This window comes from Procambarus clarkii, chromosome 90, assembly GCF_040958095.1.
Source record: "Procambarus clarkii isolate CNS0578487 chromosome 90, FALCON_Pclarkii_2.0, whole genome shotgun sequence".
NCBI classification, from domain to species: Eukaryota; Metazoa; Arthropoda; class Malacostraca; order Decapoda; family Cambaridae; genus Procambarus; species Procambarus clarkii.
Window position 1 is genome coordinate 5520107 of NC_091239.1, and position 23102 is coordinate 5543208.

The window sequence follows — 23102 nt, forward strand, 5'->3', positions numbered from 1 at the left end:
ACGCACATGTGCCGCTGAAGTAAGGCGAGTCGAGATGCACTGGCACTAAGGGGGCGATGTACTGCGTCCTAGGAAACCCAACCAGGACAACCTCTGGTCTCCCATCCACACTTACTCCCTCAGGTAACGAGCTCTTCATGATCAGGGACTGGGCTGCTCCACTATCTCTGAGCACTACAACTGATCTACCAGTATGATCACTCGTTACATACCCGCTTGAAGTGTGGGGGGCAAACAAACTTGGTCCTTCCTGCGTCGTCGTCGACTGGCTTCCTGCTGGTGGTATAACACAGCTCATCATCATCACCTCCCTACGTGCGCTGCCACCTCTTCTGCCTCGGCACCTAGCAGCTATATGCCCTTTCTGCCCACAAGTCCAGCACACCATATTCTTCCTTGGACTCCGGTGTTTCGGACTACTAGGACTAGTCCTTCGAGGGCTACTTGGGGGCGTCTTCTTAGCGCTTTGTGGGACGAGTCTTTCCTCTTCATCGTCCTGAGGTCTGTCAAACCGGCGCTGGTAATTCCTCGGGACGTACTTAGCAGACGGCCTATGAGTCAGGATATACTCTTCAGCCATGGTGGCTGCTGCACTCAATGTCTCTACCTGCTGTTCCTCTAAGTACGTCTTGAGGTCTCCAGACAAACAATCCTTGAAGTCCTCGAGCAGAATCAACTGCTCGAGGTCTTCTTTGGTCTCCACCTTCCGAGAGGCACACCATTCTTGGAAAAGTCGCTCCTTGATCGTGGCGAATTCGGTGAAAGTGTGCTCTGAGGTCTTCTTCAGGTTTCTAAACTTCTGCCTGTATGCCTCAGGTACCAATTGGTACGCCATGAGCACAACCTTCTTCACCTTGTCGTAATCGCCGGAGTCGTCAAGGGATAACGTAGAGTAGGCGATTTGGGCCTTCCCAGTCAAGACTGACTGTATCATGATGGCCCAATTCTCCCTTGGCCACTCCAAAGAGGCAGCGACTTTCTCGAAGGCTGCGAAGAACTTCGAAACTTCTCTCTCGTTGAATTTGGGGACCATTTTGATATTCCTTACCGGATCGAAACCGCTTGCTCCAGTTTGTCTCTGTCCAGCGCCTAATCGTAATACTTCTAGTTCATGTTGTCTCTGTCTTTCTTTTTCTTCTCTTTCTCGTTCTTCTCTTCTTTCTTCTCTTTCTCGTTCTTCTCTTCTTTCTTCTCTTTCTCTCTCTTCTCTCTCTCGCTTCTCTTCTCTTTCTAATTCTAAACGCCTCATCGCCAATTCTTTTTCTTTCATCTCCATTTCTTTATCTTTTAATTCTCGTTCTAATTCTAACTTCTTCCACTCTATCTCGCGATTAATCTCTAGGGCACGCATTTTGACTGTTAGGAAGCTGATATTAAGCTCACCTGCATCACTGTCAATGTCACTGCCCTTATCTTCCTTTCCGTGGAAGCTATTTCCTCACCTTCCCTTGTACTAGGAGTCTCGCCTTCCTGTTTCTCTTCTGCCTTCAGGTGCCGGTGAACCTTGGACAAGATCTCCACACGGGAATCACTGGCACGGATCTTGATCTCCTGGTAGGCGCTCACTAGTACAAGCTCTGGTTTGCTCAGATATTTTAATCTGGCAAGACAGTCCACTCTGTTCAGAAAAGCCTGAACATCGTCCAGATCATCGATGGTAGCTTTTTCTGCCATTGTCACAGATGGAACACTCAACTAGCACTTGACACACCGCTTACACGTTAACACTTAATGCACCGAGCACTGTTCTACGTCAATATTGCACTTTATCGCACCAAACACTGCACTTGCCAATATTGCACGTAATCACTTCGGGCACCGCACTACCCAATATTGCACTGAATCACAGCGAACTCTTCGCTCTACAATATTGCACTGAATCACAGCGAACTCTTCGCTCTACAATATTGCACTGAATCACTGAGCACCGCACAGGACGTATAACGTCACAATCGTCACACAGGGGGAATTATATACAGGGATTACGCCACTTCACCACCCCTGTCAAACATACTTAACAAGGGGACGGATCCCGCTGGGGATGCCAATTATGTTACGACCCTCTCGGGACGCAACGGGGTTCTCACTCTGATGTTGTTAGAGTCAGATATATATATCCGTTCCCAAGCCAGTAGTGGCTATCAAGGGATGAGATCCGTGACGCAAGTAACTTAAAGGGAGTAGGGAAAGAAAGCTAAGAACTTAATATTATAATTTTCACCATCACCGATTAAATATATAAAATAAAAGAGTGCACAAGGGGGAGGGATATTAACACTTGACAAGGGGATTCTTCACAATGTAGTCTTCTGCTGAAGACTCTGTATCCATAAGCTAGGCGCTGAATCCTTGGTGCTTTCTTTGTGGCCACACAACGAATTCTTCAAAGAAGCTGAGCCTACCCTGGCCACAGGTCAGCCAAAACACATGTCCACTGGGGCCACCGCCGTGGAGGCCGTCAACCACACGTCCAGCTGGTCTGCTGGCAGGTTCTGAGCCAACAAGGCTGGTACGGCCACTCCACGAACGATAAAGGGGGAACGCCCTAGACAGGAGCCTCGTGTGACACCACAAATCACTCTCCTGTCTTCAGTACCCCAGTGGATGATCGTCTCCAACAGTCGGTCCCGGGTAAATCCTTTTACTGCCACTCCACTGGCAGGCTAACACACTACAGTGTTCTTCCGGGGGGACGACTTCACAACAGCTGCAGCAAGGTTCAAGGTATGGAGACTGGCTGCCTCGGGTAGACTGACTCGACTCCCACCACAGTAGTCCCAGGTCGACTCTGTAAGCAGATACGTCATCAATAACCGGGACACAAAAACACCTCACTTACGGGCTCGGACACAAACACCTGACGTATCCAGTCCATAGATGGCGCTGTCGTCGGAGCACCACCTCACCAGAGGTCAGGAGCGGCTGTGTTGTGAGCTGCACAGGACTGGAAACTGGCCCTTGTGGCTGGTACACTTTGTCCTCACCAGGTGTCGTCGTCCGTTTGGCGGGGGTTTCGGGAGCTGATCCACAGATGGCGTGGTCGTTACTGCTCCGTGCTCGGACGCTGGATCCGGGTTCGTAACACCTCCCCACCAAAAAGAATTTGGTTTGGGGTTCTATAAAAAGAGACACAAACCAAATTAGTACGGCGACACAACTCCAAATGGACACACATGCTTTATAATCTGGAATGGCGAGGCTGTCTCGTCCACAGAACTGTCCTACTGGGCAATTCCGGCACAACGGGAACTTGAAGATTGAAGGCGATGTCCTGTCTGGCGTAACCTTCCACGTCTCCACTGCGATGTCAAGCAGGGGCGTCATCTCACATGTCTCAAGTAAGGATTGGTGTGGACACGATGAGGGGCGACTCGACACTTCCCTGTGTCGTGGCACCGATGATGGCTGATCCCAGACGGTATTTCTAGTACCGGTCCGGTGGTCCTTCAGGGAGTCGGGCACCTGGAATACAGGGGTCTGATAATTCAGAGTGACAGCGACAGCGGGTAAAACAATACTTGCAGCATACTCTACTAGGTCCACACCTAGTCCCAACGGGGCTGTTCGTACGTCGCAGATGGCATTCGCTCTGCCACCGTCAGGTCGACCAACGTTCCACATAACGCTGCATTGAGGCTCAGCAGTCACGCGGGGGGGTGTCAACCTGTCGGAAACAGTCACTCATATTATCATTTCTTGTACCTCCTGTATCTACTATTACCTTCCAGGTCCCTTCTTCAACTGCAACACTTGCAGTACAAATCTCCAATCCCTGGGACCTCTTCACGATTTTCACGGGAGCCATCATCCTTCGGGTCGTCCACTGATCCTTACTGAGAACACAGAGAATGCATAGGAGAATAAAACAAAATATCGCTAAGAAACATGGGGCCAATTGAGGGATAAGCTTCCCGAGCCAGTCATGTCCATAGCCGGCAACATCCACAAGCCTGGCTTGGACTGAAGAGGGCACTAGACCTTTTGAACACACCTCACATACCTCTGACGTCTGGGGAATCTCTGGCTGGTTCAATACACGCTGTAACTTGCCATACCGCAAGCACACATCCGCCTTCGCTCCAGACTCGTTAGTATCCGTGGGTGCCTGCACACAAGGCCTCTCTTCTAGCTCAGGTACTTCTGCCATCGTAACCTCATGTTTCTTGGCGAGAGAAAAATCAGGAGACACTGCTAGAACGTTCTCAATCTGTAGGCGAGAGGACAAATTAAACATAGTTACATCCGGGTCTGTCTTTACCTGGACATTACCATTGCCTGTAGACACCTCTGACTGTACTGTTCTGGCTGACTCGTCCGCTATCTTGGGATGATTGGTGCTCCAATCGGTCACCAAGTCGTTGGCTAGTACCACGTCAATCCCAGCCACAGGGAGGGTATCGACTACTGCCAACGCACATGTGCCGCTGAAGTAAGGCGAGTCGAGATGCACTGGCACTAAGGGGGCGATGTACTGCGTCCTAGGAAACCCAACCAGGACAACCTCTGGTCTCCCATCCACACTTACTCCCTCAGGTAACGAGCTCTTCATGATCAGGGACTGGGCTGCTCCACTATCTCTGAGCACTACAACTGATCTACCAGTATGATCACTCGTTACATACCCGCTTGAAGTGTGGGGGGCAAACAAACTTGGTCCTTCCTGCGTCGTCGTCGACTGGCTTCCTGCTGGTGGTATAACACAGCTCATCATCATCACCTCCCTACGTGCGCTGCCACCTCTTCTGCCTCGGCACCTAGCAGCTATATGCCCTTTCTGCCCACAAGTCCAGCACACCATATTCTTCCTTGGACTCCGGTGTTTCGGACTACTAGGACTAGTCCTTCGAGGGCTACTTGGGGGCGTCTTCTTAGCGCTTTGTGGGACGAGTCTTTCCTCTTCATCGTCCTGAGGTCTGTCAAACCGGCGCTGGTAATTCCTCGGGACGTACTTAGCAGACGGCCTATGAGTCAGGATATACTCTTCAGCCATGGTGGCTGCTGCACTCAATGTCTCTACCTGCTGTTCCTCTAAGTACGTCTTGAGGTCTCCAGACAAACAATCCTTGAAGTCCTCGAGCAGAATCAACTGCTCGAGGTCTTCTTTGGTCTCCACCTTCCGAGAGGCACACCATTCTTGGAAAAGTCGCTCCTTGATCGTGGCGAATTCGGTGAAAGTGTGCTCTGAGGTCTTCTTCAGGTTTCTAAACTTCTGCCTGTATGCCTCAGGTACCAATTGGTACGCCATGAGCACAACCTTCTTCACCTTGTCGTAATCGCCGGAGTCGTCAAGGGATAACGTAGAGTAGGCGATTTGGGCCTTCCCAGTCAAGACTGACTGTATCATGATGGCCCAATTCTCCCTTGGCCACTCCAAAGAGGCAGCGACTTTCTCGAAGGCTGCGAAGAACTTCGAAACTTCTCTCTCGTTGAATTTGGGGACCATTTTGATATTCCTTACCGGATCGAAACCGCTTGCTCCAGTTTGTCTCTGTCCAGCGCCTAATCGTAATACTTCTAGTTCATGTTGTCTCTGTCTTTCTTTTTCTTCTCTTTCTCGTTCTTCTCTTCTTTCTTCTCTTTCTCGTTCTTCTCTTCTTTCTTCTCTTTCTCTCTCTTCTCTCTCTCGCTTCTCTTCTCTTTCTAATTCTAAACGCCTCATCGCCAATTCTTTTTCTTTCATCTCCATTTCTTTATCTTTTAATTCTCGTTCTAATTCTAACTTCTTCCACTCTATCTCGCGATTAATCTCTAGGGCACGCATTTTGACTGTTAGGAAGCTGATATTAAGCTCACCTGCATCACTGTCAATGTCACTGCCCTTATCTTCCTTTCCGTGGAAGCTATTTCCTCACCTTCCCTTGTACTAGGAGTCTCGCCTTCCTGTTTCTCTTCTGCCTTCAGGTGCCGGTGAACCTTGGACAAGATCTCCACACGGGAATCACTGGCACGGATCTTGATCTCCTGGTAGGCGCTCACTAGTACAAGCTCTGGTTTGCTCAGATATTTTAATCTGGCAAGACAGTCCACTCTGTTCAGAAAAGCCTGAACATCGTCCAGATCATCGATGGTAGCTTTTTCTGCCATTGTCACAGATGGAACACTCAACTAGCACTTGACACACCGCTTACACGTTAACACTTAATGCACCGAGCACTGTTCTACGTCAATATTGCACTTTATCGCACCAAACACTGCACTTGCCAATATTGCACGTAATCACTTCGGGCACCGCACTACCCAATATTGCACTGAATCACAGCGAACTCTTCGCTCTACAATATTGCACTGAATCACAGCGAACTCTTCGCTCTACAATATTGCACTGAATCACTGAGCACCGCACAGGACGTATAACGTCACAATCGTCACACAGGGGGAATTATATACAGGGATTACGCCACTTCACCACCCCTGTCAAACATACTTAACAAGGGGACGGATCCCGCTGGGGATGCCAATTATGTTACGACCCTCTCGGGACGCAACGGGGTTCTCACTCTGATGTTGTTAGAGTCAGATATATATATCCGTTCCCAAGCCAGTAGTGGCTATCAAGGGATGAGATCCGTGACGCAAGTAACTTAAAGGGAGTAGGGAAAGAAAGCTAAGAACTTAATATTATAATTTTCACCATCACCGATTAAATATATAAAATAAAAGAGTGCACAAGGGGGAGGGATATTAACACTTGACAAGGGGATTCTTCACAATGTAGTCTTCTGCTGAAGACTCTGTATCCATAAGCTAGGCGCTGAATCCTTGGTGCTTTCTTTGTGGCCACACAACGAATTCTTCAAAGAAGCTGAGCCTACCCTGGCCACAGGTCAGCCAAAACACATGTCCACTGGGGCCACCGCCGTGGAGGCCGTCAACCACACGTCCAGCTGGTCTGCTGGCAGGTTCTGAGCCAACAAGGCTGGTACGGCCACTCCACGAACGATGAAGGGGGAACGCCCTAGACAGGAGCCTCGTGTGACACCACAAATCACTCTCCTGTCTTCAGTACCCCAGTGGATGATCGTCTCCAACAGTCGGTCCCGGGTAAATCCTTTTACTGCCACTCCACTGGCAGGCTAACACACTACAGTGTTCTTCCGGGGGGACGACTTCACAACAGCTGCAGCAAGGTTCAAGGTATGGAGACTGGCTGCCTCGGGTAGACTGACTCGACTCCCACCACAGTAGTCCCAGGTCGACTCTGTAAGCAGATACGTCATCAATAACCGGGACACAAAAACACCTCACTTACGGGCTCGGACACAAACACCTGACGTATCCAGTCCATAGATGGCGCTGTCGTCGGAGCACCACCTCACCAGAGGTCAGGAGCGGCTGTGTTGTGAGCTGCACAGGACTGGAAACTGGCCCTTGTGGCTGGTACACCTTCTCCTCACCAGGTGTCGTCGTCCGTTTGGCGGGGGTTTCGGGAGCTGACCCACAGATGGCGTGGTCGTTACTGCTCCGTGCTCGGACGCTGGATCCGGGTTCGTAACATATCTTACCCACCCTCCTGTCATCACTGGTATTATCTTACCTTCTCTCCTGTCATCACTTGTATTATCTTACCTATTCTACTGTCATCACTAGTATTATCTTACCTACTCTCCTGCCATCACTGGTATTATCCTACCCACCCTCCTGTCATCACAGGTATTATCTTAACTACTCTACTGTCATCACTGGTATTATCTTACGGTCTCTCGTTCCATCACTGGTATTATCTTACCTTCTCTCCTGAAATCACTGCTATTATCCAAACCTATTTTACTGGCATCACTGGTATTATCTTACCTACTTTCCTGTCATCACTGGTATTATCTTACCCACCCTCATGTCATTACTGGTATTATCTTACCTTCTCTTCTGTCATCACTGGCATTATCTTACCTATTCTACTGTTATCACTGGTATTATCTTACCTACCCTCCTGTCATCTCTGGTATTATCTTACCTTCTCTCTTGTCATCGCTGGTATTAACTTACCTTCTCTCCTGTCATCACCGGTATTATCTTACCTACTTTACTATCATCACTGGTATTATCTTACCTACTTTACTATCATCACTTGTATTATCTTACCTACTTTCCTGATATCACTAGTATTATATTACCTTCTCTCCTGTCATCAATCTTATTATTATCAATCGTATTATCTTACATTCTTTCATGTCATCACTGGTATTATCTTACTTTTCTGTCATCACTGGTATTATCTTACCTTCTCTTCTGTCATCACTGGTATTATCTTACCTACTTTTGGGCATCACTGGTATTATCTTACGTTCTTTCATGTCATCACTGTTGTTATCTTACCTACTCTTCTGTCATCACTAGTATTATCTTATCTACTCTACTCTCATCACTGGTACTATCGTAGCTACTCTACTGTCATCACTAGTATTATCTTACCTAATCTACTGTCATCCCGAGTATTATCTTACCTCCTCTCCTGTCATTACTGGTATTATCTTACTTACTCTACTGTCATCACTAGTATTATCTCCTACTGTCATCACTGGTATTATCTTACCATCTTTCCTGTCATCACTGGTATTATCTTACCTTCTCTCCTGAAATCACTGCTATTATCTTACCTTCTCTCCTGTCATCACTAGTATTATCTTACCTTCTCTCCTGTCATCACTGGTATTATCTTACCTTCTTAACTATCATCACTGGTATTATATTACCTACTGTACTATCGTCACTGGTATTATTTTACCTACTTTTGGGCATCACTGGTATTATCTTACGTTCTTTCATGTCATCACTGGTATTATCTTACGTTCTTTCATGTCATCACCGGTATTATCTTACGTTCTGTCATGTCATCACTAGTGGTATCTTACCTACTCTTCTGTCATCACTGTTGTTATCTTACCTGCTCTACTCTCATCACTGGTATTATCGTTGCTACTCTACTGTGATCACTATTATTATTTTACCTACTCTACTGTGATCACTCTTATTATCTTACCTACTCTCCTGTCATCACTGGTATTATCTTACTCTACTGTCATCACTAGTATTATCTTACCTAATCTACTGTCATCACTAGTAATATCTTACCTCCTCTCCTGTCATCACTGTTATTATCTTAATTACTCCACTGTCATCACTAGTATTATCTTACCTTCTCTCCTGTCATCTTTGGTATTATCTTACTCTACTGTCATCACTAGTATTATCTTACCTAATCTACTGTCATCACTAGTATTATCTTACCTTCTCTCCTGTCATCACTGGTATTATCTTACTCTACTGTCATCACTAGTATTATCTTACTTAATCTACTGTCATCACTAGTATTATCTTATCTTTTCTCCTGTCATCATTGGTTTTATCTTACCTATTCTACTGTTATCACTGGCATTATCTTACCTACCCTCCTGTCACCACCAGTATTATCTTACCTTCTCTCTTGTCATCAATTGTATTACCTTACCTATTCTCCCAGTCATCACTGGTATTATCTTACCTACTCTCCTGTCATCACTGGTATTATCCTACCCACCAACCTGTCATTACTGGTATTATCTTACTATCTCTCCTGTCATCACTGGTATTATCTTACGTTCTCTACTGTCATCACTGGTATTATTTTACCTACGCTACTGTCATCATTGGTATTATCTTACGTTCTCTCGTTCGTCACTGGTATTGTCTTACCTTCTCTCCTGAAATCACTGCTATTATCCTACCTATTCTCCTATCATCACTGGTATTATCTTTCCTACTCTCCTGCCATCACTGGTATTATCTTACCGTCTCGCCTGTCATCAATGGTATTATCTTACCTACTGTACAATCATCACTGGTATTATCTTACCTACTTTCCTGATATCACTGGTAATATATAACCTTCTCTCCTGTCATCACTGGTATTACCTTACCTACTTTTAGGTATCATTAGGGAGCCGGTCGGCCGAGCGGACAGCACGCTGGACTTGTGATCCTGTGGTCCTGGGTTCGATCCCAGGCGCCGGCGAGAAACATAGGGCAGAGTTTCTTTTACCCTATGCCCCTGTTACCTAGCAGTACAATAGGTACCTGGGTGTTAGTCAGCTGTCACGGGCTGCTTCCTGGAGGTGGAGGCCTGGTCGAAGACCGGGCCGCGGAGACACTAAAAAAAAAAAAAAAAGCCCCGAAATCATCTCAAGAAGATCACTGGTATTATCTTACGTACTTTCAATTCATCACTGGTATTATCTTACGTTCTTTCATGTCATCACCGGTATTATCTTACGCTCGTTCATGTCATCACTGGTGTTATCTTTCCTACTAATCTGTCATCACTGGTATTATCTTACCTACTCTACTATCATCACTAGTATTATCTTACCTTCTCTCCTGTCATCACTGGTATTATCTTACCTACTCTACTCTCATCACTGGTATTATCATAGCTACTCTACTATCATCACTAGTATTATCTTACCTTCTCTCCTGTCATCACTGGAATTATCTTACTTAATCTACTGTCATCACTAGTATTATCTTACCTTCTCTCCTGTCATCACTGGTATTATCTTACTGACTCTACTGTCATCACTAGTATTATTTTACCTATTCTACTGTCATCACTGGTATTATCTTACCATCTTTCCTGTCATCACTGGTATTATCTTACCTACTCTCCTGTCATCACATGTATTATCTTACCAACTTTCCTGTCATCACTGGTATTATCTTATCTTCTCTCCTGTCATCACTGGTATTATCTTACATACTCTACTGTCATCATTGATATTATCTTACCTACCCTCATTTCATTACTGGTATTATCTTACCTTCTCTTTTGTCGTCACTAGTATTATCTTACGTTCTCTCCTTCCATCACTGGTATTATCTTACATTCTCTCCTGTCATCACTTGTATTATCTAACCTATTCTCCTGTCATCACTGGTATTATCTTACTTATTCTCCTGTCTTCACTGGTATTATCCTACCATCTGTCCTGTCATCATTGATATTATCTTATCTTCTCTCCTGTCAACACTGGTGTTATCTTACCTTCTCTCATGTCATCACTGGTATTATCTTCCCATCTCTCCTGTCATCACTGGTATTATCTTCCCATCTTTACTGTCATCACTGGTATTATCTTAACTGCTATAATGTCATCAATGGAATTTTCTTACCAACTCTCCTGTCATCACTTGTATTATCTTACTTTCTCTCCTGTCATCACTGGTAGTTTCTTACCTACTCTACTTCATCACTGGTGTTATCTTACCAACTCTCATGTCATCACTAGTATTATCTCACCTACTCTACTTTCATCACTGGTATTATCTTATCATCTTTCCTGTCATCACTGATATTATCTTACCTTCTCTCCTGTCATCACTGGTATTATCTTCCCTACTCTACTGTCATCACTGGTATTATCTTACCAACTCTCATGTCATCATTGTTATTATCTTACCTACTCTACTGTCATCACTGGTATTATCTTATCATCTTTCCTGTCATCACTGATATTATCTTACCTTCTCTCCGGTCATCACTGGTATTATCTTCCCTACTCTACTGTCATCACTAGTATTATCTTACCTTCTCTCCTGTCATCACTGGTATTATCTTACTCTACTGTCATCACTAGTATTATCTTACATAATCTACTGTCATCACTAGTATTATCTTACATAATCTACTGTCATCACTAGTATTATCTTACCTAATCTACTGTCATTACTGTTATTATCTTACCTATTCTCCTGTCATCACAGGTATTATCTTACCCACCCTCCTGTCATCACTGGTATTATCTTACCTTCTCTCCTGTCATTACTTGTATTATCTTACCTATTCTACTGTCATCACTAGTACTATCTTACCTACTCTCCTGCCATCACTGGTATTATCCTACCCACCCTCCTGTCATCACAGCTATAATCTTAACTACTCTACTGTCATCACTGGTATTATCTTACGGTCTCTCGTTCCATCACTGGTATTATCTTACCTTCTCTCCTGAAATCACTGCTATTATCCTACCTATTTTACTGGCATCACTGGTATTATCTTACCTACTTTCCTGTCATCACTGGTATTATCTTACCCACCCTCATGTCATTACTGGTATTATCTTACCTTCTCTTCTGTCATCACTGGCATTATCTTACCTATTATACTGTCATCACTGGTATTATCTTACCTACCCTCCTGTCATCACTGGTATTATCTTACCCTCTCTCCTGTCATCGCTGGTATTAACTTATCTTCTCTCCTGTCATCACTGGTATTATCGTACCTACTTTACTATCATCACTGGTATTATCTTACCTACTTTACTATCATCACTAGTATTATATTACCTTCTCTCCTGTCATCAATCTTATTATTATCAATCATATTATCTTACGTTCTTTCATGTCATCACTGGTATTATCTTACTTTTCTGTCATCACTGGTATTATCTTACCTTCTCTTCTGTCATCACTGGTATTATCTTACCTACTTTTGGGCATCACTGGTATTATCTTACGTTCTTTCATGTCATCACTCTTGTTATCTTACCTACTCTTCTGTCATCACTAGTATTATCTTATCTACTCTACTCTCATCACTGGTACTATCGTAGCTACTCTACTGTCATCACTAGGATTATCTTACCTTCTCTCCTGTCATCACTGGTATTATCTTACTTACTCTACTGTCATCAATAGTATTATCTTACCTAATCTACTGTCATCCCGAGTATTATCTTACCTTCTCTCCTGTCATTACTGGTATTATCTTACTTACTCTACTGTCATCACTAGTATTATCTCCTACTGTCATCACTGGTATTATCTTACCATCTTTCCTGTCATCACTGGTATTATCTTACCTTCTCTCCTGAAATCACTGCTATTATCTTACCTATTCTCCTGTCATCACTGGTATTATCTTACCTGCTCTTCTGTCATCACTGGTATTATCTTACCTACTCAACTGTCATCACTGGAATTATCGTAGCTACTCTACTGTCATCACTAGTATTATCTTACCGTCTCTCCTGTCATCACTGGTATTATCTTACCTTCTTAACTATCATCACTGGTATTATATTACCTACTGTACTATCGTCACTGGTATTATTTTACCTACTTTTGGGCATCACTGGTATTATCTTACGTTCTTTCATGTCATCACTGGTATTATCTTACGTTCTTTCATGTAATCACCGGTATTATCTTACGTTCTGTCATGTCATCACTAGTGGTATCTTACCTACTCTTCTGTCATCACTGGTGTTATCTTACCTACTCTACTCTCATCACTGGTATTATCGTTGCTACTCTACTCCCAGCAAACATAAATCATCTACACAACGTTCGCCTATCTCTTCCCATAGGTGTGGGATTGATTTGCATTGAGAATGGTGCAGGAGAGCCTTTGAGAAACTTTTACTCAAAAAATCCAAACACAAAGGTTTAATTATAAATTGTTTTTCTACAATTATATTCTTCCAAATGTAAAACAAATAGTTTTTACATGTTTAAATATAAAATTTATGGTGTTTTTTTGTAAAATTCATTAATAAATTGTGAATGATATATATTGGCTGAGTGAAACCTTTAAAATCCATTTAGTTATAATTTGAACAGAAAAAAGTATTTTTCCAAATTTTCTAAAAATTGCTCTTTTTAACACAATTTGACTCCTTATACATTCCACTAAACACTATATCATGTTTAAATATATAATTTATGTATTATTCTCTAAAATAATTTATATAAATTATATAAGTTGCTGGAAAGTGGTGTTAAAGATTCTGAAAACTTTTTGTTGTGTTAATATGTTCTTATTAACTATGTCTCAAGTTCACAGTTTATCAAACAAGAATATTAACATTCGTCAACTCTTAAAATCTTATATGTTATCTTGCTGGTGCAAAAAAGGGTGAATCTTTAGGAACAGCTATAGTATCTATATATCACAAATGGTGTTTTTCCCTAACTCAAACAATGTAGGGTTTATTATTCTACACATATTTCTAATGACTCTTAGATGTTTACATTCTCTGAAGTATAATTGTGAAGGCTGTGTCCATCACTCTCAACACAGATTCTTAAACTCGTCTCTGCAGGTTCAACTATATAATTAGTTTCCATTTTGAATCTCCATGGACATTTGTATCCAAAATGAAACCAATGTGGTTTCCTTCAGCGCCTTCAGCCAGCACATTTGCTCATTCATTTCCACAGATTCCAACAAGGTAGGGGATTTACAGAAATTTGTATATTCATATTGTTATATATTAAAAATATGAATGCAGTTCAATATGATAAGACAAATACATGAGTTTATGATAAATTCGTTTTCTGTGATATACCATTGATATGCTCTTTTTTTCTTTAAACGGCAGACTAAACTAAAGTGCTCACATCAACAGATTTGATGTATAAATGGTCAACGCTCAACAGAGTTAGTATAAATGTATTAGTATAAATCTTACTTGTCTCATTGTTAATTCACATTCAATGTCAACTTGTGGTTGCATTGTACAAGGCCAACACAGATGATCGAAGGAAACTAACTCTGCTCTAGTTCCATGAAGTTGCTATTTGGTCTTTACTCAATGCATTGTACATGCATTGTACAAGGCCAACACAGATGATCGAAGGAAACTAACTCTGCTCTAGTTCCATGAAGTTGCTATTTGGTCTTTATTGAAATTTGACAAGGCAGAGTGGCCTGCAACAACTACACCATCTCCACATCTAGTTCATGCTCCAGACATAAATCATGACACTGGTCCTGTGTATCCTGCTGCTGACCCGTCAACACCTGGCCCGTCGGGTGTGAGGCGCCCTCTCTTCACGTCTACACCTAGTGCTGAAGCTGAATCTGATGAAGATAATTCATATTCCACATTAGTGTTTGAAAACAATAGTGAGAGCGACGATTCAGACAGTAGTTTATTGCCAACCCAGAGACAACAGCGACGTGTTGTTATAGCAGAGACTCGCCTGAACTATAAATTGAAACATGAGCTGGTAAAAATCCCCAAACGTCGCAGGTGTGAAGTGTGTTCAAAGTCGGGTATCAGGAAGGAAACTGGTATAGCGTGCAAGACATGCGATGTTCCACTTTGCGTCATACCTTGTTACACCACTTATCACAGGAAAAGGGTGTATTGGGTGGACAAGAAATAACCACCTACATCAGCTTCACTCCACCTAGGAACATCTGTTGAGCAACTTCAGGAATCAGTACCTGAAGGAGGTGCAGTGGAGATAAAATGCTCAACTTATTTTACTACAATCGTCTTTGCTTTGGTAAGTACACATAATTGTCTTAGATTGTTTCAGTATTGTAGTCTATTTTCTTAGGAATATTTTGATACCTAAATGAGAACTGTAGCACGAAAACTAAAGTAAGTATACATGAAACAAGAGAAACTTTTTTTGTGGGTGTTGCGGGTGTGAGTTGGAGTGTCAAGAGCGGGTTCCGGTTGTGTGTTTTCCGTCATCTCTACAGCTGTGAATTCCAAGGAATTGTATTTGATATGCATATGTCTGTGTAGGGAATTTTATTCCGAACACTATACAAAAAAAAAACGGTGTGAAACAAGTATAAACTTGAAAAACATGAGCAAAGTAAAAACTTTTGACGCTCACGGGTACAAACACGCGTAAGATTTTATTCGCCGCAAATTTATTTGACGCTGTGTTGGCCAACTCTACCCATGTTCTTATAGAACTTTCTATTGCGAACACATTGCTATAAAATGAAATACGTAGCTCCAGAAATAATGTCAGGACAGTAAAATAAGTATAAACATTCAAAGCCCTGCATCACACCAGTGTCGTCCCTGCTGAAATCACGGCTAATGCTTCGCCCAGTTCCCACACTCGTGCGGGTCACCCGATACCATAATTAGACATTGATAGGCATATGTCTGGGTTGGGAATTTTATTGTGAGTTCAGTGATATCAAAATGAGCGCTGTAGGATGACTGTGAGGCTGGCAACAAACGAAAGAGTATGAACATTTACTTCCTGTTTGGGTGTCACGGCGAGTCATCTTCGTGTTTATTTACTTCGTGGTGGGATACCAAATGCTTCGGTGACATTTTATGCATATGATCTTGTAGAGAATTTTATTGCCAACGCATTGATACCAAAATGAAAAACGTAGCTCGAGAATTGAGGTTAGCAGCGTGAAAAGATTATAAACTTTTTTGTGTTTACGCTTGAGCACAACCCGCTTGTTTTTCCAGCTAGTGCCGCGCGCACTAAAGTGTGCATTATACACACCATAATGCACCAGTACACACAATAAGGTACCAGTACACACTATAAGGCACCAGTACACGCCATAAGGCACCAGAACACACACCATAAGGCACCAGAACACACCATAAGGCACCAGTACACACCATAAGGCACCAGTACACACCATAAGGCACCAGTACACACCATACGGCACCAGTACACACCATAAGGCACCAGTACACACCATAAGGCACCAGTACACACTATAAGGCACCAGTATATACCATAAGGCACCAGTACACACCATAAGGCACCATTACACACCATAAGGCACCAGTACACACCATAAGGCACCAGTACACACCATAAAGCACCAGTACACACTATAAGGCACAAGTACACACCATAAGGCACCAGTACACACCACAAGACACCAGTACACACCATAAGGCACCAGTACGCACCATAAGGCACCAGAACACACCATAAGGCACCAGTACACACCATAAGACACCAGTACACACCATAAGGCACCAGTACGCACCATACGGCACCAGAACACACCATAAGGCACCAGTACACACCATAAAGCACCAGTACACACAATAAAGCCCCAGTACACACCATAAGGAACCAGTACACACCATACGGCACCAGTATACACAATAAGGTACAAGTACACACCATAAGGCACCAGTACACACCATAATGCACCAGTACACACTATAAGGCACCAGTACACGCCATAATGCACCAGTACACACCATAAGGCACCAGTACACACCATAATGCACCAGTACACATCATATGGCACCAGTACACACCATAAGGCACCAGAACACACACCATAAGGCACCAGTACACACCATAATGCACCAGTACACACCATAATGCACCAGTACACACCATAATGCACCAGTACACAATAAGGCACCAGTACACACAATAATGCACCAGTACACACCATAAGGCACCAGTACACTCCATACGGCACCAGTACGCACCATAAGGCACTAGAACACACCATAAGGCACCAGTACACACCATAAAGCACCAGTATACACCATAAGGCCCCAGTACACACCATAAGGTACGAGTACACACTATAAGGCACCAGTACACACCTATAGGTATTTGTTTCTGGTGTGGTGCTCATGGGATCTGTTACAACCTTCTAGGAAGCTTTTAGGGTCAGGATTGACATTACAGTGCAGCGTTTTATATATATAAAATACACATGAGAGTATGTGCAGGGACTTAATATCTAACATATTCAGATATTTGAGTAAGGGGTCCATATATACTGCCCGGTTGCCTGAAATGCTATATGTCTACTATATTGGCTTTAGGTATTGTATGCACTAGCTCTATCTATAAATCCAACATTATGTTTGTAAATCAACTATGTATGTACTTTCCTGAATAAAATTGACTTTACTCTACACTTATATGCTCTGTGGATTTGTTATCCCCTATCGTTTGGGAGAAAAAAAATGACTAATACGTTCGGCGAATGACTTTGACTTCAACTTCACTTTGACTTCGTTCATGTCATCGTATTTTCCGTAATATATAAAGGTTATGACAATGCAATTATATTATTGTGTGCAAATAAGTTGGAAATTTCATGTACCCTAAAAATAGTAAAATAAAGAATAAGAATAATTAAATAATTGTTGTAGTAAATTGTCACACGTTCATCATACGCAAACGAACACACAGTGTGGAGCGTCAGTAGACCAAGGTCCGCGCCATTTTAAAACACGGCTTCGAATGTAAGTAATGTTTTTCTCGTACTAACACTGTGTTATGCAATAGATTAGGTCTTGAATTCACAAATTTAGTTGTTACATCTGACAGAGTATGTTAGACGGTGTAATGCTGGTCCATGTTGACGTATTTGTGGGCTTGGTTGGTTTACATGTGATGGCACACAATATCGGCACCCCACAACATGCTGTTGAAGTTGGAATGCATGGCATAGGCTCCTCACACAATGTTCTTTATGTGGTCCTCAGGTGATAGTTTTCTATTTAGAACCACCCCTAGATCTCTTTCTTTATCAGAATTCCTTAAAGATTTCTCACATGGTTTTCCTAATGATAGATTGTGGGCTGTAAGGGACAGGTTTGATGTATGGATTAGTTGATAGAAGTTCCAGTCCACCTGTAGACAGGGATCTCACATCAGCTTGTATATTATACAAGGATAAGATTTGATAAATTCAGTTATTTGACTGAACACTGGCTCTAACCTAGCCTAGCCTATAGTCTAACCTAGCTCCATAACTAACAGCCATTAGCCGGCTCTGTTTAAATCAGAGATTTAAACATACATAGTCTAACCTAGCTCCATAACTAACAGCCATTAGCCATTAGCCATCCATGCACAGCCATCAGCCGGGCCATAGACCGGCTATTTTGCTTTTTTCCCAAGCTGGTGTATGTTTTTTTTCGATGCCTCAGTGGCCCATGCACAGGTCCGTTCAAGGGGATTAAATAGCCGTTCTATGGCCCCAGGGTTTGTATTTTATCAAACTCTTATTAGAATAATAGATCTCGTAATAATTTTGCAAAAATAGTGGCATTTACTATTTTAAAAAGCTCGGGTGCAGGGGGGGGGGGGGGTTGTGTAAAAGCCTGGTTTGTGCCTCGGAGAGGCTATGGGATCCAGTAAGATCGTCCTTCCTTTCCTCCCTAGAATCCGGATGTAGCAGGTGCTCAATTGTCAAAAGTGAAAAATTGGGTTTGTCTTCCGAATGCACCATATCTGTAAATTTTCTAATAATCTTTTAAAAATAGTAAATGCCATTATTTTTGCAAAATTATTACGAGATCTATTATACTAATAAGGGTTTGATAAAATACAGTAGACTGCCTACTGGATAATAGTTCCAGTCCACCTGTAGATAGGGATCTCACATCAGCTTGTATATTATACAAGGATAAGATTTGATAAATTCAGTTATTTGACTGAACACTGGCTCTGTTTAAATCAGAGATTTAAACATACATAGTCTAACCTAGCTCCATAACTAACAGCCATTAGCCATCCATGCACAGCCATCAGCCGGGCCATAGACCGGCTATTTTGCTTTTTTCCCAAGCCGGTCTATGTTTTTTTTCGATGCCTCAGTGGCCCATGCACAGGTCCGTTCAAGGGGATTAAATAGCCGTTCGATGGCCCCAGGGTTTGTATTTTATCAAACTCTTATTAGAATAATAGATCTCGTAATAATTTTGCAAAAATAGTGGCATTTACTATTTTAAAAAGCTCGGGTGCAGGGGGGGGGGGGTTGTGTAAAAGCCTGGTTTGTGCCTCGGAGAGGCTATGGGATCCAGTAAGATCGTCCTTCCTTTCCTCCCTAGAATCTGGATGTAGCAGGTGCTCAATTGTCAAAAGTGAAAAATTGGGTTTGTCTTTCGAATGCACCATATCAGTAAATTTTTTAATAATCTTTTAAAAATAGTAAATGCCACTATTTTTGCAAAATTATTACGAGATCTATTATTCTAATAACGGTTTGATAAAATACAGTAGACTGCCTACTGGTTTTACCTGTAATAAGGTTTGATACAGATGATTATCCGTTCAAGGGGATTAAATAGCCGTTCTATGGCCCCAGGGTTTTCTCAAATTTTCTTTCATAGCCGGTCTATGGCCCCTGGGTTTTACGAACTTTTTTTCCCAAGCCGGTCTATGGCCCCTGGGTTTTACGAACTTTTTTTTTCCCAAGCCGGTCTATGGCGTGTATGTTAAATAAACCAAATTTTTCACTTTTGACAATTGAGCACCTGCTACATTCAGATTCTAGGGAGGAAAGGAATATAATATAATATCTAATATATCTATCTGTGTGAAATAGATTAAATCCATTTATTTGATATTCAGCTAATAGTTCTGTATTTTCTACATTCATCCATGTTTTGGTAAGTGCAATAATATGTATTGTTTCATTGCAGATTAGAGATTCAAGATAGTTCTAGATTTCCGAAGTACTGAAACGCGCGCCATACAGGCTTGGTGGATCTAGGTGCAAGGTAAAATTATTTACATTTACTTGTTTTGTATTTATATGCATATATGCATTTATATGCATTATTCTATAGAATAATAGATCTCGTAATAATTTTGCAAAAATAGTGGCATTTACTATTTTTAAAAGATTATTAAAAAATTTACTGATATGGTGCATTCGGAAGACAAACCCAATTTTTCACTTTTGACAATTGAGCTCGGGTGCAGGGGGGGGGGGGTTGTGTAAAAGCCTGGTTTGTGCCTCGGAGAGGCTATGGGATCCAGTAAGTTCAGTAGAACTTCGGTTTCAACCCTTTTACCCTGTTGTAGCTCAGTCGATTAAGGCAGTGTCTGGGAAGCTCCCGGACGCAGGTTCGAATCCTCGTCACGGCCCTTGTGGATTTGTTCATTTGATGCATCACGTTATTGTGATCTGTGTGTGTAATTCTTCACTTGCTACAGCAACAGGAATGTGTGTGTATGTATTTGTGTTGTTGAATATGACCGAAAGTGTAAGATTAATGATTCTAACACAAATCGTCTGAATATTTGTTTTTCTTCACTGTCGAGAGTAGTTAAAAAAATTTACTCAAGTTTATTTTCACACTTTATTTATGGTCCTTAAGTCCCTCTCCTTAATGCTGCTGCTGTTTCTCGCATCTTTGCAACGCTTGTATGTTTGGGGGTTTGGCCTCTTGCTATATATTGATTCCATTTGTGTGTGTTTGGGTCTCAGGCCCTCTCGCAATTTCTGTTGAACAAACCCCTTTTCCTAGTTCTGCATCTCTCCTTTGGTACAAATTTTGTTGTGCTTTTATCATATATTTCACAAAATTTGACATACATTTCATTTACTTCATGTCCTATCAGCAAGTGTTTGTCAAATTCTTTAAGGAAAGTTTATCATCCTGATTGCAGATCTCTAGCGCTATTATGTCAACTTCTTGTGGATTCGCAATCATTATTTAATTTACCTTTAGGTGTTCTTTCACCAGCACAGCAACACTGTACCTCTCCCAACCAGTTTAAGATAAAAACTAAGTACTAACTAATTAACTCAATGTAACCTACCTTACCCCCAAAATGTCAACCCATGTCTTCTATTTTAAACAATGCTGTTTTGTTGACCAAATTGTATTTTTGTTTTTTTCAGCAATGGTTCCCCCCCCCCCACCACTCTACCACCACATTGAGTTTAGTAGCTCTGTGCACGTCAGGTGCTGTTTAATATACAGACCTACTCCTCCATTTAACCTAGTTTCTCTATCACATCTATATCACTTTGTGCTTTAGGCCTGGTGGAGCTTGGTCCACCAGGCTGTTGTTTGGAGTGGCCCGCAGATCCACATACAGTCTGCATATGATATACAGTCTGTTGATCAATTGAACTACAGTAGTTAGTTTTTATCATCCGAATGCACCAATATGTGTTCATTCTTCCCAGATGAAGGAACTAGGTAATATTCATCATCTGAATGCACCATCTGAAGCTTTAACACACTCATGATACACGAGAGGTTTAACAAATTTTAAAACTTTTAAAACTTTTTGACCTATGTATTTAAAAGCAATTCTAAAGTTAAAAAGTGTAGCATAGGCCCCTCGCAGAATGTTCTTAATATGATCCTCAGGTTATAGTTTTCTATCTAAAACCACCCCTAGATCTCTTTCTTGATCAGAGTTCTTTATAGATCTCTGTGGCTCGATCATAGAAACTAAGTAAATTCGTTACACTGGACCTTCCAGATCGAATACCATGCTGACAGTCTGATATATCATTCAGTACGTCTGCATCTGAAATTGAGCAATAACGGATTTATTATTTGGTTTTATAAATTTTATACTTATAATCTTAACTTATTTCAGAGACCACGAGTAATCTGGGCTTCGAACTCAACAGAAAAGCCTTCCGTAGACTTGCTTCTTTGCTACATAATAGACAAAATTTTGTAAGTATTGATTTATTATGTGTTTGTTTATTTATTTATTTTTTCTTTATATACAAGAAGGTACATTGGGGGAGAGTACAATGACTTGAAGTTATACATTCTTGTAAAGCAACTAGCACTCATAGCGTTTCGGGCAGATCTAAGTATAGACCAAGGAACTTACCATCTTTTTTATTTCTGATGTTAACATTGTGTAACTGTAGATGAATTGCATTTGTTGATTTGCTCCCAAGTAAGATGTTGTAGGTCCTTTCTATGTTTAGTGGGAGTTTGTTGGTTGACATTAATAAGTGGAATTTTTTTAAATTTATTGTTTACATCATTATTGTGTTGTGTTGTGTTGTTTTGGTAGTGATGTGCAATGTGTTGTTTGGGTAGTGATTCGTCCAGTTCTGGTAGTAGTGCGGTTGTTGTGTGGTGTAGTACTTGTGTGCTTGTTAATGACTTGTATTCCAGTCTTGTGGGTATCTCCTTTCCCCTACGGGCCAACTGCTTTGTTCTTACCTAGCATTTTGCTTTGTTTGGGTATGAATGTTTGTGTGCCGCATATTTTGCAAAATTTGCCATATATCTCATTATTTACTCCTCTGCCTAGCAACAAGTCTGTCTAATTATACTCATTAACTGTTTTTCAAAGTTCCCCATAGTGTCCTTTATTGAAATCGAGTTCATGAACCGTTTCAATGTTCTTATTTTCTTCTAGATTATATCTTAAAGTATATTTAAATGTTATTGTTATTATTGTTATTAAATGTTATTGTGACATTGCATTGCAATTGAGCTATGTTGTTTACCATACCGTTCATTTCATGAGTATAAGTATAGATGCCACACTTGTGACAGGTAAAACCATGCCTTTTTTGAAAAACAGCACCGTCTGTTGCACGTAAGAGCAACCCACACTATATTATGTTGCGATATTATTTC

The 23102-nt window shown here is 41.8% G+C and overlaps 1 long non-coding RNA gene across 1 annotated transcript in view; it reads left to right on the top strand.

The window, feature by feature from the left end:
• LOC138359244 (uncharacterized) overlaps nucleotides 1-23102 on the top strand; it is a 597135-nt gene that overhangs the window by 572579 nt on the left and 1454 nt on the right. The gene's annotated exons all lie outside the window — the stretch shown is intronic.